We start from the raw sequence: 17,846 nt of genomic DNA, 5'->3' as shown, positions 1-17,846 counted from the left end.
GGGAGATCCAGGATCCGAGCCTGAACAAGGGTGATCCATGGTCCGAGCGAGGGAGACCAAGTGTGAACATTGTGATAAAAAGGGGGTCCGGGCCCGAAGGAGGGAGACCCTGATGAATATTAGAAGTGAGAACTTGTACATGTGAAAATCCTAATAGGAGTCAAACTTTGAGATTTGTATGTTACGACAGGCCCTCTGCAGTAAGAGACTGTTATCAGAAAAGAGGTGTTGGAAGAAGGCCTGGATGTCTGGCTTCTCAGCCACAAGGATACAGTTCAAAGCACAGAGTGTGTGCGAAGCTCGAAAATGCCACTTTGCCCCGTGCTGAAAACACGGGGAAGGGAAGCCAACTGCTCAACCGTCCTAACATATTATTTCTTGAACAATTTTCTTTTGCATACACCATTGTCCCATAGCCTTTTGTACTTAGAAGTAAGGATTGGCAATAGGTTTATTACTATATGCCCTTTTAATTTGAAAGAGAGTCGACTAGGACTGTAGTATTATTATTTGATGGTCATAGCTTGCTCCCATCCTTAGATTTAGGTTTAGATAGGTGTTCAACCAACCCATTTGGAGTTCAATAAACAACCTTGAACTGTGATCACTTGTGTCTGTCTTCACTGTTTGATACCATGCCTTCCTTGCAGAGCATACATTTATTTTGTATTGTTGCAAACATCTTTTAAAGGAACAATCTGCTTTTCATAGCAACACAGCCTATGCCTGCCTTGCTCGTGCTTTAGAATTTTGTTTGAGACAGATTTCACTTTGCCAGGCCCATCACCAACTTGCTTGAAGATTTTGTGCTATGGTAGCTTGAATGAAAGCACGCTCACACCCACCTTTATGGCAAAAGCTGTCATGAGCATCTCAATATCTTTCTAATTTAGTGGCACTCTTTGAGGCAAGAGAAAAAGTGGTAGGGGCATTCTGTGAAAAAATTGCTTGCTGTTCACTCAGGCAGTGGCACGAGTGACAGGGTAATTGGTTTGTGATGCAACACATCACTCTCGTGGATGGAAGAGGAATTTGAGCTGGGGTGGCTTGACTGAATGCGGCTTCACACACTACTACTATGTTTAGTGCAATAGCTAACATGAGCATGTGAATGTCCTTAAACTTTATTTGTGCATCTTGAAGGAAGGGGAAACGTTTTTTGGGGTGTACTAGGAGAACATTGTTTACAGGCTCCTGATGACCACTCTGGCATGGAGCAGCCCTGCCTCACCTTCTTGCAGCCAAAGGCAACCCACAAAGGAAACAAGGAGTTGCAAGTTCCTGACATAGGCATCTACATCCCACGTGAATCTCACAATGTCAGCTGAATCCCTGCGAGAGGTGCAAATCCGGGTACAGGCTTCCCGTTCTCACCCAAAAGGTCTGGGTGTCTCAATTGGCTCATGGGATCCAATGGATGCACCCAAGTCATGCCGTTGAGCCTGCAGGGATTCTCAGAGGGGTTTGCAGGAGATTTGCCCAGTCCCACCAACGGCGAGCCTTGACGCTGGGCGATGAAGGGTCCATTCTAAGTTGTATGTGTGTCTAATTGCCGAACAAGGTAGAGAAGATCGGTCCAGAATCCCGAATAAACTACTGGGGAGACAAATCATGTAGGGTTGCAGCACCCATGACTACATGTAAGCAGCAGGACATGATACACAAAGCTTTGAAACATACCGTAGAGCCATAGAGCATAGGAAAAGGAAACACAACCAGTGCTACATAGCATGCTGTTTGTGCCACTAAGTAGTACGACTCAGTCACAGAGCATAGGACCTGCAGCATTCAATACTACATGTGAGTTACAGAACAAATGGCCTGTAGCACTTGTAGCAATGGGGGGTGACCAGGGAGGCATAGAAGATAAAAACCTGCAGCACAATAACAATCCACAAGCCTGATAGGTAAGGGTCTACGACAGGAAGAAGTCATTACAGAGGATGGGGCCTACAGCACAAAGTACACACAGGGACTCCACAAGCCAGAGAACAAAGGGTCTGCTGCATGATGAACTGCCGCAGAACCCGTGGCGTGTCCAGACTCTTTTGACTCGGGGGGCCCAAGTGGGCCACTGACTTATGCAGGGGTGGCATGAAGTACGAGCGCACACAATGATCATAGTTTAGGATAATGGGGTGACACCTGGGGTGGCCAATCAAATTCCAGGGATAGCACGTGCCACCCCCAGCCACTCCCTGGGCACGCCTATGCCCAGAACATTGACCTGTGACAACCACAAGCCACAGAGGTTCCATGACTTGTGATAGTTCTTGATCCTACGAGTCTATGTTCTGCGGCTTATGGTAGTTTTCTTCTACTTGTATGCCCCATATTCTGTGGCATTTGCAATTTTTTGTGCTACAGGCCCATCTGATGGGACCTGGGGACCTCAGCAAAAAGAACTATCACTGCCACAAAACATAAGGAGTGCAGCACGAAGAACTAGCACAAGCCAGAGAACACAGTGTCTGCAGCATGAAGGACATCAGAGTCACACAAAGGTATTTATTGAGCGTGGACCTAGCTTCGAGAAGCAACGGAGCACTTTTTAGAGGTATACACCAATACAGATGCATCACGGAGCGCTTTACAGAGGTGTACAACATTACAAATGCATAATGGAGCCCTTTTCAGTGGTAATGTAGGGGTGGACCTTTAATCACCTTAACCCAAAACAGGCCCACCAATTAAGAAGCGAGTACATGGTTGTACATAAGGCAGGTTTATTGTACAAAGGCTCTGGGGAGTGGTTAGATGGTGTTGCAGGACCAAATAACCCAAGTCTCGACAATTCAACATCAGTTGGCAGCTTATATACGTTTTGCAACAATTTTAAAACACTCTGAGGTACGTTATTAACACCCACCCCTAACCTAAACATGGTTGGACAAAACCTCTTCAAATAAATCCCATCTTTCCCCAATTCTTCCATTTTCATTGGCCAGGCATATCTTCTTTATTATCTTCAGACCATATTCAAAACACTCTTCTTCTTGGGATTCATTGTCGTAGGTCCGGTATTTAAAAAATAATTGATTGCAAGCAATAACTGGCCTAAGACCTTTAACTTTAAGTATGATTGCACATGGTCCTGCTGACATATTTTAGGAAATAGAGGAAGGGCTGCATAAACAGGATTTTCATCGAACTACAGATTGCGATCTGCATTTCGCAGACTCCTGATGCTTCTAAAGGACCTTATAATGTATGTAGCCACGTACAGCCTCTGATGAGCTGGAAAAACACTTTTACCGCTGATCCCTGGCCTCGGGCCTCATGTTTATTTATACCTAAACAAATGAGTAACGCCCTCTAAAGATTCTAATACAAAGGGCGAGAAAATATCTGTTCTCTCGTGGAGGCTATAAACCTTGCCCTGTCCGATACATTGTTTTACTAGGTGACTCATTCTCTTTTTCATCAAGATTGTCCCTTCTACTTTAGAATGCATGTGGAACAGCTTAGCCGTGGGTAAAAGAACCTCATTGTGTGGATTGTGTTTGTGTTGCATTGCAGTGTTAATAGTGTCTCTTTCTACGTGGGTGAAGATCTAATATGTATACATTCTTAAACAATTGTAACACTAAGAGTAACATATCCCATCCATAATTGACTCTGGTTGATATGTATGGATTTGCACCACTGGCTTAGTTTGCTGCCATCCTCCCTTCATCTATATGCCGTGTGCAACATGAATCCCCCGTAATAAAAGGGCCCTCCTTGACCACCCCGACAGTAACAACAGAACAGAAATACAGCGGGGGGGGGGGGTAGGATACAGAGGGGCACAGAGGAGGGGGGAGGAGCAAAGGTGCACTCCCAATGTTAGGAAAGAAGTAAGTACATGGGATTAGTTTATTTATAGAAAGAAGTTTAAGGTGTGGGGGAGGAACTGCGGTCCTGGCACAAAACCACTACACTAAACATAAAACAAGAAGAAGATTCACAGTAGGAACCCTCCCGTCCCCTGCACACTGTCTAATGTCTGGGAAAACCAACACAAACTTTTGGAAATTCAAATGTATTGACGAGAGGGGAATTCAATAGATACAGTCATCAATAAAGACTCTTAACAAATCAATTTCTTGAGTTATACAAATATAAAAGTTTGTTCGGAGAAATTCAAAAACAGTAGTCCGTTCTCTGTGGCGACGCGTTTCGAGGAGTCTGTCCTCTTCTTCATAAGGCCATATACGGACTATTGGAAACAGAAATGTATACAGAGTAAATCTAACTAAAAAATATAGCATACAAGTAGAGAATGACAAATATCAGAGATTCAATCCACAGAATTTCTCAAATTGTTCAAATGATAATCACGCACATTGTTTCAGCTGTGTCAATACGACATCTGGTCTGTAGAAAAATATATCGGTTGTACACCATTTCACAAATAAGGAACCTGTACTGAATATTAACTGGCAATTCTGTATTCAGAGTTGTATAAATGGAGCCATCAAGGATCACCCATATCCATAGTAAACATGTCAGCAAGGGTCAAACACAATAGGTTGAGGTAAAAAGAATGACCTATTCTGTGTAGTTAAGATGAGTTGTACGGGATCTCTATACTTCCACATCTAAAAACGAAAACCTGGTCATCCCGTTGATTCTAGTATGGCGTGAACGTCATAGCATAACAAGTGAGTAGATATCAGCTCATATGTCCAACGGTGACAGGCGAAGCTATTACAAGGTCTAACAAGAAACAGGAATAATATATCATATCGTTGGAAGAGAGTGAATGTCAGCGTATATAAATTCAAACTTTTATATTTGTAGAACTCAACAATATATATATATTTTCCTACAAAAATTGATTTAAGATTCTTTCTTTATTGATGACTGTGTCTATTGAATGCCCTTCTCTTTAACACATTTGAATTTACAAAAGATCATGTGTTGGTTTTTCCAAACATCAGACAGTGTGCATGGGACCCGAGGGTTCCTACTATGAATCTTCATCTCGTTTTATGCACAGAGGAGGGGGTACAGCTGTACCGGGTGGCAGGGAGGAGCGGGGTGGGCAGCATCTAGGGAGTCATTTGGTGGGTCTTGAGTTCTTTCCAGAATTGTTGGAGCGGAATTGTAGGCGATTATGGCACCTGTAGCACAGAACACTGGATCCGCAGCAAGAAGAGGTCATCACAGCAGATGGCACCTACAGCACAGAACAAAGGGTCCGCAGCAAGAAGGGGTCATCACAGAAGATAGTACCTGTAGCACAGAACAGTGTGTCTGCAGCTGGAAAATGTTATCACAGATGATGGCATCTGCAGCACAAAACACTGGGCCTACAGCAGGAAGAGGTCATCACAGAAGATGGCACCTGCAGCACAGAACACTGGATCCGCAGCAAGAAGAGGTCATCACAGCAGATGGCACCTACAGCACAGAACACTGGACCTGCAGCAGGAAGAGGTAATCACAGAAGATAGTACCTGTAGCACAGAACAGTGTGTCTGCAGCTGGAAAATGTTATCACAGATGATGGCATCTGCAGCACAGAACACTGGGCCTACAGCAGGAAGAGGTCATCACAGAAGATGGCCCCTGCAGCACAAAACACTGGGCCTGCAGCAGGAAGAAGTAATCACTGAAGAATGGGCCTGCAGCACAGAACACTGGGTCTGCAGCAGGAAGAGGTATCACAGAAGATGGCACCTACAGCACAGAACACTGGACCTGCAACAGGAAGAGGTAATCACAGAATATGGCACCTGCAGCACAGAACACTGGACCTGCAGCAGGAAGAGGTAATCACAGAAGATGGCACCTGCAGCACAAAACACTGGGCCTGCAGCAGGAAGAGGTAATCACAGATGCTGGCACCTGCAGCACAGAACACTGGACCTGCAGCAGGAAGAAGTCATCAAAGAAGAATGGGCCTTCAGCACAGAACACAGGGTCCGTGGCAGTAAGAAGTAATGACAGAAGATTGGGCCTGCAGCACAGAGCACTGGGTCTGCAGCAGGAAGGGGTAATCACAGAAGATGGCACCTACAGCACAGAACACTGTCTGCAGCAGCAAGAAGTCATCACAGAACACACGACTTCACTACAAAGAAACACCATTGAGTCCAGTATTGGCAAGAAGAACTATTAGAGAACCACGAGGGGCCACTAAATGTACAGTACTACTCTGAAGACAAAAGGCTGTTGCACTGCACTGCACGGCAGTGGTATCTAACATTTTCAGAGACGAGTGAGAAAACAAACACAAGGTCAACAATATAAAGTGTGAGAGACTTGCAGCACTCGCCAATACCACTGAGCGCCACAGAGGAATTTCCTACCGTGCAAGGCTTTAATGGAGACCGACGGGGCTAAAGAGTTGGTTAAGGAATCATTTATACGCCCCGCCCTGCACACAAACAAGGCATCAAGGAGGTTGTAAATAAACGCCAGGCAGGTTCCAACATGAAAGATCATGCCTGCAGCCTTCAGATTTTGTAATGTGCCAAAGGTCCACGTGACCCTTTGAAGTGATAATGAATGGAGCACTTGTGTAACCTTATCACTTCATTATATCTGCCTGCTTCTGCCATCAGACGTCTGTGAGAACGAATATCAATTGAGTTTGGAGATGAACACTCCTGTTGTCATATTCGGCAAAGAGTGTTAAAAGCAGCCCCATGAGAAGAAAAGCATTACTTCCACGTCACTCTCATCCCACTAATTACTTGACTTGTTAGGTAATAACCTCATTGCATGAACCGGTAATCTTCATCACTCCTAGTCTGCGTCTTACTCTTCACATTACATTCTTGTGCGGTATAAACAACTATTAATGGAACCCATTTTTTGTGTACTTCTTATATGCTCCTCCCCTCTCCACTGAGGCAACGAGGATCGCTGAAGCATGCGCGAATTACCAGTAATCTTCAATCCTCATATGCTTTCTCTTCCTCGTCACAGTACTTTGGAGTCCTCTAAAACATGACCGCATTTTAACTTTTTTCTTGCGTATGCCTCAAACCTTCACCGCAAGCGTAAATCTCCAGACCATACTTCAGCTATTTCCCCACTCATCTTACAGGTCCATTTCACTCGCTAGGAAGGTGGGAGCGATGGGCAGTAAGCAGTGTGACCAGGAAAAATAGGTCTAGGAGTAAAGAAGTTTTATAGTAAGTATTCTGAGCATTACCTCCAGATCCCCTTTCTTCGTCCCAGTACATACTTATGAGGAATACCAAAGCTTGAGGTGAAATGTGCCTAAACTCAAAATTCTTTTCAAGCACTACGCGCTCAGTAAGCAGAACAGTTTACAGCTCCATGTACTGGGCATGATAGGTCTCTGCGCCAGGATATTACTGTTAGCAGTGCTATCCCCACACGGACCGCTCCTTGCGCCCTGTTGCGCATGCCTGAATGGGAGCTGCGCTGAGGACGCCATTCTTTGGCTCAGCCTATATGGCGCCAGCCGTTTCAGCACGTACCGCTGAAAGGCAGCTTCTGAGGACGCAAATACGTCAGCGATGCCCAAGGATCTCACCTCTGCATTTTGCCTGGGCCAGGAGCAACGCAATCCTCTGCCTTGGGTCATGCTGACCCAGCACCTACACAGCACCTGTCCAGCACAGCTGATTGTGGGCCATTCCCTCTTCCGTGGCCCACATGGCCGCCATATAATCTCCTTCTCAACCGGAGCCCCTCAAGCCACAGGGGCGTTGGGAGGGTCTTCCTTTTGAGGCACAACATGCAGAGCATCGTTTTGGGTGGTCCCTTCTTGGGCGGGATCTGTCATGGTCCCCTCACTGCACCGCAGCAAAGGATCTAATTGATGCCGAGAGCGCAGATACCCGTCTGGGTCTCTTCCAAAAGTCAGGAATTAACAAAAACTAAAGCATGCTGGGAGGTGCACGGATTTAATTGCAAGGCAGAAAGGGTGAGGCCCCCAAAAAAAACAATTCAATGTGGTTCCTGCAGGAAAGCACTTGCCACATTGGAAACTACTGGGACGAGGAAGAGAGATGTGGAGTTAACAGTGTTAAGTATTGAAGGTCAGGAAAGTTATGACGGCTGAGTTGGAAGAATTGAAGTTCGCTGGACACTGCCAGCACTTGGTGTTCCTTCAGCTCATGAAGTAACTCACTCACTATGTTGACACAGGAAGGCCTCTGACTCGCGTTATCTTTATAAATTAGTGCTGGGTGCACTTTACAAATAATGTGTCCTTTTATTCAGTGCATACTGTATGTCTGTCACTTGGATAACAGTGTAAAAAGAGTGGTTACTATTAATCACCTCACAGGTCGAACTTTGAAAGAATGAAACACTGCGCCAGCGTGGTGTTTGGCACACACATATCTCAGCGGTGACAGCCTACATGAGTGGGCCAATTTAATGGGTATAGTAAGTTCTTGTTTTCCTAGGGTCCTTCGGCTTCTCTTATTCTTCACAATAGTACAGATTTTATCAAGCAAGGCAGGTGAGTCAACATCTCAGGATTCTAATCTGCGAGATTAAAACACTGTTTTTTTTTTGCCGCTGGCGCATTAACCCAATTAGCTATTTCACCATATCATCTTTCGTATCCATCTCATGCTCAGCGGCAGTTTAAACACCCACACAGAATGCATTTTTCAGTGGTGTGCCAACCAAAATATGCAGGAAGGTGAAGTCAGGGCCTGCGGTGTGCATATCTGGCTTCCTGAGCCTAAAATGTCTGCCTCCCATAGCCTGCTGGCTAAAGTCTTTCCCTCGCCTCTAACCTGACTCTGTCCCTCACGTCATCTGCCTCCACACATCCCGAGCACAGCTGGCCATACCGCCTACCTGCACTTACAAAATGTCCAATGTTGATTGTCCTCAATTTATGTATGTCCACTTATGTATTGTCCCGGTGACTGTTCCATTTACTCCCCTCCACAACCTGATCAGAATGTCCCTCAAACTCACCCATTGTAAGAAGCACACTATATATTTGGTTATTTATAACACGCTTAATACCCAGAGTTTTCTAAGTGCGGACCCGGCTCCTCGTCGTCTTGCTATCAAGGCGAGCGCATTGCCCCTGAGCTATCCTCCCGAGATAACATAACATATAACATAACACTACTGCATGCTCCCTATATCTTCACTCCTCCCTGTGATACCCCACCCTCGTCCAGAATCAGTCACAGGACATGGCCTCTCAAGAACCTTACCCACCCGACAAAATAGATGAGACGCCCCAAAGGGCACCCCTTCCGTGATGTCGCCATAGGCACACTGAATGGATGCTCCGAGTTGCTCACTAGACCACCACTGACAGTCTCAACCTCTACACTCACACATTATATGTAAACCACTCACACACAGCAATTGATTTATTTTAATTTTTTTTAATAGAAAATGCATTAGCGCTTCCTGTGAATCTCTGTCAATTGAAGGCACTAGGATGGCCCTCCCAACAGACAGCAAGCTACAGAATAATATACTTCTGCAATCATCAGATTCCCAGCCAATGTATACTAGCACCACAGCACGCAAGGCTCCCCTTTGAACACCAACGCCCCTGACACCTAGAAACAGACCTGTACACAGAGCTCAGGGTACTTCCGATGTGCAGGTATTAATACAACAGCAAAGCTATTTTGCATTGTGCCACTCTCCCCACTAACCCTCCTCCTCCTCTTTCAGAACCCGTCAGAGCACCTGTTGGCTTTGCAAATGGCAAGGGTGCGCGCTATTAATCCTAAACACATACGAGTTCATTTAAATCACATACGAAAGAATGCATTACGCTTTCTTTAGTCAATGTCGCCACTTAGAGGCTAAATTGGGAACATCATGGCGTTGGTTTTCAGCCGGAATTTCTTAGAACCAAAGTTCTTCCAAATGCTACTTACCAGTAGTCTTCATTACTGTGTCCACCCCCAGGCGATACTTAATGAACCATCCTACATTTAAAGACAGAACCCCTACAAATGCCACAAACTTGTGTAAACCCCCCTAAACCCCCCCTCAATGTGAGGAGTATACAGAGGAACAATTCAAGCGTGTATTCACACCAGCACTACGCAGACGGGCACCATCACTACCAGGATAGAGTGTGTGGTCGTAGGACTGCGATGAGGAACAGTAGGACTCAAATGAATGAGAATTTTTGCAAAGTAATAAATACAGTGTCTCCTGATTCCTCTTCCTCGTCCCAGACTTTAACCAACGAGGAAGTGTCAATGGACATTGCCAGCGCACTGAACACTGGTCATTCATTTCACGAACTAAAAAACACACAGTGCATATTGAGTAAGGGTTTAGTCAACACTGATTAAATGTATCCATCCATTTTAGATGACACGACAGCAGACCCAAAAGAGGTAAACATGTGTCCGGGTAGGCACATGTAGCCACGCTACGAACATGACCTAAGCTACCCCCTTCATGTGGCCTGAGAGGAGGAAGCTGGTGGAGGGTTCCTAGATGCCAGGAGGACGAGCAAATTAACCATTAAGATACACGAAGGAATAGAGACCTAATCCAGTGATCTGACTAGGGCTAGAAGTGGGAAGCATGTTCCTTGTATTAATCATGCTCGATGCTACACATATTGAGGCATAGTTACAATATTGAAAAATACTGTCGCAGTCATTTTTTTTTATCATACTACCAACCGCTAACAGGTGAGGACGAAGCACACTCATTTTTTCACTAAATGGGTATACATATTTCCCAGTAATGAGAAGGAGCGACCAAGGGAGTCCAAACCAGTCTTTTTTTTTCCAGGGAAGCCCCTCTCCAGAATAAACATAAACGTATGCGTTAAAATGCCTTTTACTGGCTGGATGTGCCAGTATTTCCACTGTTGTCTCACACTCATGTTAGCAGCGCACAATAATGTATTCTTCTTCTAATGGAGATCTTTTCTCTCTCTCTCTCGCCCTCCTTCCCTCCCCCCCTCTGTAGGTCACACCTTGGATGTTCTGATCTCCTCAGACCTCCCGCTCTCTAACACTCTCACCACTCTTCTCTCCTGGAGAGATTCTCTCTCTCTCTCTCTCTCTCTCTCTCTCTCTCTCTCTCTTTTTTTTTCTCTCTTTCTCTCTCTCTCTTCTCTCTTCTCTCTCTCTCTCTCCCCCCCCCTTCAGGCCAGGAGAGCTTCAGGTTTTTTATTTAAATGCCAGCGTTTGACTCCATATGCCATAATAAAAGTACGCGACGTGCAGGGCTAACTATTATTATTTTTGGCAAACACCACGTATGTGACAATACTAAGACAAATACTTCTACGTATTTTTCCATTACCAAAGGGATTGGCCCATGATTAATACGCAATTTGAGATTACTATGAACTAAGAATGGGACATAGTAAGAAGCCTTTAATGTATTTATTCATGTCAAAAATATTGAATGAGATATAAATCTTTGATTGTACTCGAACAAGCCGAAAAAGCAAGTGACCATGTTCTCGTTTCTTTTCTTTTGTGATTTTACCTTCTCCCTTTCTCAACCCCTACCAATCCTTCCCTACGCCAACCCGCAATCTCTGTCTCTTGAATATTGTTGAACATTGTATGATATATGAACTTTTTGAATATTTAAACATTTGTGTTCACCGATGCATATCCAATTGACATTGTTTTTGGATATCTGTGCCAATATTTATGTCAACATGAAGAATAGCCCTGATTTGATAAAGGCGAAGGCGCCGAAACACGTGTCATCAGAAGGGGCACAGAGTGAAATGTGGAATTAAACTTTGATTCTATACCAATTGGCGCAGGTCTCCAGGAGTTTCTTTACTCACCATCAAGGACCACATCAACACCCTTGCTCCAGCCTTGGCCGAGTTCTGCAATCACTCTTTTGCCACTGCAACCTTCTGCTTCCCCCTTAAGCACTCTCTTGTGCACCCCCTCCTTAAGACGCCTTCTGCCGATCCTTCCTCTCTGGCTATTGCCCGATCTCCAGCACCCCTTCGCTGGGCAAACCCTTGGTCAAAGCTGGCCATCTCCCAGCTTAATCTTCACACTGAATCTCTTGTTTGTCTCCATGACCACCAGTCTGGCTTCAGAGCAGGCAGAAGCATGGAAACTGCTCTCCTGAACATCTGTAAAGACCTGCTCTCCAAACTTGATTCTAACCTTCCTTCTCTCCTCATTCTCCTCGATCTTTCTTCTGCTTTTTATACTGTCAACCATGCCATCCTGCTCAATCACCTCTGTGATAACCTGGGTATCATTGATCAGACACTGGCCTGGCTGACCTCCTTTCTCACTGATCGACCCTCCCAGGTCCAGCTGGGCTCCTTCTTCTCTTCTATCTCTCTCCCAATGCCTGCGGTGTACCCCAAGGGTCTAACCTTTCTCCCTGGTTGTTCAACCAATACTTGGCACCTCTTGCGCACCTCATCGCTGCTCTCTGCTCTAACTTTCAATATTATGCGGATGACACCCAGCTCTCTTTCAGGCTCCCCTCGGCCGCCACTACTCCTTCTCTCATTAAAGACTGTCCGCAATCCAGGAGTCGTGCGCCACCAATAATCTCTGCCTTAATGCCAGTAAGACTGAGATCCTCCTCATTGGAACACCAGCTCCATCCTTTCCACTCTCTCTCTGGCCGCCTACTCTGGGCCCTCTTCCTACTCCTACCTGTGCAGCTAAGAGCCTTGGGGCCATCTTCAATTGCACCCTCTCATTCTCTCCTCACATCTCTGACATCTCTAAGAAGTCAAACTATCAGATGCACCTCCTCAGAGGTATTCTTCCTTTCCTCACTTTCCCCCAGAAACTCAATGTCTCCAGAGCTCTTGTCCTCTCCAGGCTGGGCTACTACAAAACACTCTTTCTAAATCTTCCTGCCTCTACTCTTCGTCCTCTACAACTTATCCAGAACAGGACTGCAAGACTTGTCTTTGGTCTCAAGCCCAGGGATCGTATCTCTCCAGCACTGAAATCTCTCCACTGGCTCCCAGTGGCAGCAAGGATCAAGTTCAAGACCCTCTGTATTGTCCACAAGGTTTTCTGGGGCCTGGGACCGCACTACCTCCAACGCTCTCTTGCTAACCATCTCCCTTCTCGAGTTCTCTTCTACTCATTCACCTCCAACAGTCTGAGGGTCAGTCGCTTTTCAAGCAGAGAGTTGGGCGCAGATCTCTTTCTTCGGCTGGGGCCTCCTTCTGGAACAGCCTGCCTGCCTCTCTCAAACTTGAGCAGAACCACCTCTGGTTCTGGAAGCAACTCAAGACCTTCATCTTTGCTTCCGCTTTCTCTCTTCCTCTCTCATGCTGATGACCTGTCTGGTCCACGCACTGTTCACCTGGCCACCCTCTGAACTTGGGCCCAGGTCCCCACATGTCCAGTTGAACCTTGCACTGCCTCTTGGCTCCCCCAGCACTTGTGGTCTGTATCTGTAACCCTACAGTCCCCTCTCTCTGCGCTTAACAGCCACCTATTGGCTGCACTTTCCTTATCTGCACTGAACCACTAGCAGGCTGCACTTGATTACCTGCACTCCCCCCCCCCCCAACCCACTTTGGCACTTCTCCCCATCTACTTCCCTTCACTTGCACAATCTGATTGACACAAGGCCTAGTAAGATCGTTGTTTTGTCTTCCCTCTGTTTCTCCCGTGTCTTGTCATGCCTAGAAACATTTGTGTGCAGGTGCATTATAAATGCCATATCATATATCATACCAAATTATTGCCAATGTAATAAGACATTTAAATGCTGTATATGCCAATATATACCAGTTTGCCACAGTAAGAACACACTTATATTGGCTGTCTATTAATGCCAGTATTGTCACTGTAAGATGCTTGCATGAGGGTTCTGCCAATATATGCCAGCATTGCCCTGTGAGGTGTTATTTGGAGCCAGTGCCACATATAGGTAATCATTGCCCTGTAACATATTTAGGGTTTCCTGTTTTAGGGGTTTCTTTTTTTTTTTTACTTCCCGGGGTGTTTTTCCAGTGTTTTCCAAACATTTCAGAATCTGAGTTTATCAGTGTTTTCCCGTTTGTCCCTTTCAAAAAATCGCAGATACCTGTTTTTTGCAGTGTAAACACAGAAGTGTTCTTTTATTGTTTCATTGCACGCATATGTAGGGTAATCTCTCAGTGCAAGATGCTCTAATCACTTTCATGGTAATCCAGTAATCTGTCGTACAAACTTTTGCCAACCCAAAATCCCCAAACTCGCCATCCAAGCCACCCCAACCTACATTTCCCCAGCACAAAGGCCCAGCGTGCCACTCCCCCAACTGAAACTACGACCCCCAGCATGCCCCGCACATACACAGCCCAGTGATTCTGTGTAGCCTGCATTCAAAAATCTGGCACCCATCTTTCCCCTCACTCTGCTTTCAATGGTAGTATAGGTACATCTTAGCATACAGGATCATATTATTTGCTTGCTTTGCAAGTACTTACATACTTTAATAAGTCTCTTGAAAGCCTGCACCCTATCATGGACAAACGTATTCTGAAAAATGATTTATTTTGCTCATTTGCCATTCTTGCATTTCATAGCTAATGATATATAAATGCATCATCAAATGGACAGTGAATATCATGGGCAGTCTTACATAGACTTTGTACTAGTTCAAGCGTTTCTTTCCACTTGTAATGTGCAGACACAGGGCCTCATTCCGAGTACGGCGCTAACCAATGGCGCTATTAACGCCTTGGTTGACGCCGTACCCGGACCGGCAGCGCGGAATTACCGCCCCATTCCAAGGTTGGCGGGGCAGTAATTCCCCATTCACCAAGGCTCTTCCCCATTCCCAAATGAGCCCCCATAGGGCTCAATGGGAATGGGGAAGATGCAAATAACGGTGACCGTTCATTACGGTCACCGTTATTGGCTTGGAGGCCCCTTTGCGCCCTCGACTTTAACACCTGCTCAAAGCAGGCGTTAAGGGCGAGGGCGAAAAGGGAACTCGGAGTATGGCGATAAGGGATCACCGCCACCGGTCTCGTTACCGGTGGCCGCTATCCCTTACCGCCATACTCGGAATGAGGCCCACAGTCCCCCTAAACACCAGTTGTACGTTGTGCCATGCAGTCTTCTGCTGCCACCCTTTGATGATGTGCAAGCAGTGATTGTTGGTGACATGCAGATTCTGTACATGCTCTTTTTTTTATGCGTTCACCACGGTGTACACACTTATCACAATGTTATAAGAACGAAACCCGACCATTTCACTCTCCACAGAGCTAGTTTAGCAAAAGATGGCAGCAGATTCAGGATATAAACTTACTAGGAAAAGAAGGCGAGAGGGGACTGTGACAGAAGACTATCAAAAGAAGCAGGGGATTGCTACATAGCAACAGAAACTGTACAGCTATGTACAACAATAAATCAAAATACCAATGTCGCTACTTATAATGGCACAGTACTCATAACAATAGCGATAACATCCCATGTGCTTATAATGCTTTCAATGTACTTGTGCTCTGAAAAGAAATACCAGAGCCACACATCTTGATGTCACACGCACAAATGATTGATGAATCACAATGCATGAGCTTGTTTTGTGCCTAAGACTTTAAGTGGACACCTCTAAGCCTTCGGACCATCCTAATAAGGCACCGGGTTAGCCAAAGGACAACATCATGGCAAGATCTGGAGACATATAAAACATAAACCATGAACAGAGCGGTTATTCAAAGCGGCTAAGTGAGGCTGCATTAGCAGACTGTTTGCGAGAGCGAATAGATGGAATGGAATATTGGAGGAAAGCTGCGGGTGACAGGGAGCGAAAAAGCAGCAGATGAGTGTTACTGAGATGAAGTCGATGAATGCGACTCTTGCACATAATATTTGCATATAATATGCTATATTGCACGAACTGGCACATAAACAACACGGTGGGATTCTTACACTTTGAAATTGCAATCTTCACTCTGAAAATAATTTGTGTTTATGCCAGGCTTCAAGACAGGCAATTGTCTTGCTTCATTTCATTGTGTAGGACATTTATTGGGGTGCCCTGCCTCCATCCATCTAGTCCCCACAGCTGCCTCTCTGCCATAATTGTCCGTTTTGCCTCTGAACCAAAGTACGCACCTGCATTACTTGTCTTTTTGTTCCAATTCATCACAAAGTACAACAGGTTTGAGTGATTGACCAAAATCACGTCAATGCCACCCTATGGCACAAGGTGGCAGTAGTGGATAATAAATGCAGGCTACTACAGTTTTAACAATGTCAGTCCCAATAGAAACTGAAAAGCAGAGCTGAGAACATAGCTCACCTGCAACGTTTCTGTCTACAACACAAACCATTAGGGTTCCGAATCGCACTCCTGCACTTTGGAATTATGAAATATCAGGATTTATATAAAACCTATAACAACGGGCACATATCAGTATTTTTCGGTAATCACCGAAAACTGGACACCCTAAACATATTGCATTGCAGCCAGTTGTCAATCTGCCATGATTGACATTGTTAAACACATTCTGGGACATCATCATTTCCACTGTAAGAACATACCTCTATTGGCTGTGCCCAATAATACCATTATTTCCAATGTAAGTAGAGATGTTTCAATTTTCATGCCAGCTTTGCCAATATATGCTAATATTGCCACAGTAAGAACACATTCATATTGAATGTTTCAGTTAATATCAGTACTGCCATTATAATATACTTTCATGTTGGCTGTGCCAATGTTAGCCAGCATTGCCATGTATGGTGCTTTCAGATCCAGTGCCAAAAATAGGCCATTAGTGCCCTGTAATGTCTTGCAGCCAGTGCCCAATATGACGCAACGTCCATTGTTAAACACATTCTGATAGTGTCTCTCTCTTTCTCTCTTTCTCTCTTTCTCGCTTTCTCGCTTTCTCGCTTTCTCTCTTTCTCTCTTTCTCTCTTTCTCTCTTTCTCTCTTTCTCTCTCTCTCCCCCCTTTATCCCCCACCCCCTCCCAGACCCATACGGAATGCGCCCCTTCCTTCCTGTACTGTTAATATTCATGGATCTATGGAGGTTGGAAGCTCCAGAGTCCAATAGGCTGCTGCACCAGGGTGACACATGCCCTGCTGTGGAGTGCCACACTGTGGGTTACTCCCCTCACAGCCCACTGTGGGTCTGGGTGTGAGCAGGTTCCCTGCATACCTGATGACTACCGCTACGAGATGTCCTTGAAGCATAATCAACATTGATTGACAACACCTTCACTGGCAGTGAGCTGCAAGTAAAGACTGCCTCCATGAGGATGTTATGAGCACTGAAACGGATAGGAGGCGAACACCAGTGGCTGAGTAGGTGAATTGTGCAGGGAACCAGAATGCGCCCCTTCCTTCCTGTATTGTTAATATTCATGGATCGCTGGAGGGTGGAAACTTCAGAGTCCAATAGGGTGCTGCTTTGGGGTGCCACACTGTGGGCTACTCCCGCGACCCACACAGTGGGTCTGGGTGTGAGCAGGTTTCCTGCAAACCAGACTACAGCTACCAGAAGTCCTTGCAGCAGAATCAACACTGATTGACAACACCTGCACTGGCTGTGAGCTGCAAGTAAAGACTGCCTCCCTGATGATGTGATGAGCACTGAAACCGATAGCAGGAGAACACCATTGGCTGAGTAGGTGAATTGTGCAGGGAACCAGAGTGTGCCCCTTTCTTCCTATACTGTTAATAAACATGGATCACTGGAGGGTGGAAACTTCAGATTCCAATAGGGTGCTGCACCAGGGTGACACATGCCCTGCTTTGGGGTGCCACACTGTGGGCTACTCCCACGACCCACACAGTGGGTCTGGGTGAGAACAGGTTTCCTGCAAACCTGACTACAGCTACCAGAAGTCCTTGCAGCAGAATTAACACTGATTGACAACACCTGCACTGGCGGTGAGCTGCAAGTAAAGACTGCCTCCCTGATGATGTGATGAGGACTGAAACCGATAGTAGGA

This window comes from Ambystoma mexicanum, chromosome 9, assembly GCF_040938575.1.
Source record: "Ambystoma mexicanum isolate Mex_15411 chromosome 9, UKY_AmexF1_1, whole genome shotgun sequence".
In the NCBI taxonomy this organism is placed as follows: domain Eukaryota; kingdom Metazoa; phylum Chordata; class Amphibia; order Caudata; family Ambystomatidae; genus Ambystoma; species Ambystoma mexicanum.
This window is presented reverse-complemented; position numbering follows the sequence as displayed.